The sequence below is a fragment of the Drosophila yakuba genome, chromosome 3L, assembly GCF_016746365.2.
Source record: "Drosophila yakuba strain Tai18E2 chromosome 3L, Prin_Dyak_Tai18E2_2.1, whole genome shotgun sequence".
In the NCBI taxonomy this organism is placed as follows: domain Eukaryota; kingdom Metazoa; phylum Arthropoda; class Insecta; order Diptera; family Drosophilidae; genus Drosophila; species Drosophila yakuba.
Window position 1 is genome coordinate 23,504,186 of NC_052529.2, and position 1,718 is coordinate 23,505,903.

At 39.2% G+C, this 1,718-nt stretch overlaps 1 long non-coding RNA gene across 1 annotated transcript; it reads right to left on the minus strand.

Moving 5' to 3' along the window:
* Positions 1-596: 596 nt before the first annotated feature.
* On the minus strand, positions 597-1,718 carry LOC120321576. The gene is made up of 2 exons (XR_005561277.1): positions 1,190-1,718; positions 597-1,130 (listed from the first exon to the last, which is right to left on the minus strand). It is a non-coding gene; the product is annotated as an uncharacterized LOC120321576 (long non-coding RNA).

Consider the following 1,718-nt stretch of genomic DNA (forward strand, 5'->3'; position numbering starts at 1 on the left):
GCATTTTATAGCGGCAATCAGCGATTGATCGTTGCTAAAAATATGTTTCTATACATTTTTTTTGTGTAAAAATTATTTATTTATTTTTTTGTGGTACATATTAGGCGTGTACATATTTTAATGCGCGATGCATTTTATAGCGGCAATCAGCGATTGATCGTTGCTAAAAATATGTTTCTATAAATTTTTGTGTAAAAATTATTTATTTTATTTTTTTGTGGTACATATTAGGCGCTAAAAATATGTACGTAGTATGTATGTAGTACGAAATTTAAATTGTGAATTTTAGGGTTTAATAGTATATTTGTTTCGTCGCATATTTAGTGTTCACTTTTTTTAAAGCTCGATGCCTTACAGTCATCAGCGATTGATGATCGTTTTAATATTTATTAATATGCCTTTAGATTTGCGTGTGTAATGCACAATTGTTAATGCCGTTTATTTTGCTTCCGCACACCGTAATTTGCTGATTCTGCATATTTGTTCTTGTGTATAATGGTATTTATGTATGTTTGGAGTCGGTTGTTTTTCTTTTAAGCGCACGGAATTTACAATTTGTTCGGGTGCACTGCATTATTTTTAATTTCGTTTCTTTCTTTATTTTACATTTGCACTCACTTATTGAAGTCACTTGGCCGGCTGCTTACCTGCATTACAGTATAATATTTAAGAATACCCCGGTGATCTTCATATCCTTCTTCTGGATGTTCTGGATCTCCTTTAGGTTCCTTTTCCGGCTGCGCCAGTTACGTCGTGGTCGAGGATCTGTTGTGTTTTATCTTTAAGCCAAGGAGGATTTTTAGTATTTAAAGTGACTCGTTCGAAGTTCGGTGACAGAATGATTTTATTTTTTGAATAAATTTTCCTCTTAGCCTAGCGTACAATTCTTTTGTTCTGCGAAACCCCTTGCGTCGGCACTTTTCACCCGGATGCCCCTTCCAGTGCTTCGGTTGGATTCTTGGGAATCCTGACTCTGCTGATCCAGTGTGGGTTGATGACTTTGCTGCGGTGTGTGTCCGGGTTGAGTGTCTCATATGTAGGTCGCTGCCCGTGGGGGTTTCGGGGGAGGTGAAGGCATGCTTGTGCCGTCACCGATAACTCCCGCGACAAGCGCGTGTTCTGGCCTTGACCTACGTCAAAAAAAACATAAACTAAGTTACCTACGAACTTTACGGCTGCAAATATTTACCTGAGCAAGCGACTAAATATAGACTGATTTCACTGACTTCAATATCTGGTTTTGTTCACAAACTGGGATTTATGTAACACCCTCGTGGTTAAAGAAAGTCCACGTGGCTTTACTTCTTTGCACTAGATGATGACTTTTCGCACGTTTAAATACTTCGAGATTGCAAAACCAAATGAACGAGCTGATCTACGCATTGTACAGTCGATGTGCACTGGAATTTGCGCGAACCGCTAGAAACGGGACTTTTCCCGGCTCTGTCTCTATTCTATTCTGTCTGCGTGCCTTGCGGATGTGTGCGAGAGCGAGATAGTTAGATAACTGGGAGTATTGAAGCGGTGCGAATAGTTCTGCATTACCGATTGTAATTACTACTCTAGCTTTTACACTGGGCCTGAACGAATTTAAGGGCAATTTGTATTTTCGGCTGCGGTACAATTTATTTTGTTTTGGTTTTCTATGCTGACCCCTACAAGACGTCCGCTTCCAGGAATGTGTAGACTTGATTTTGATTTCTACTCACATAACAACT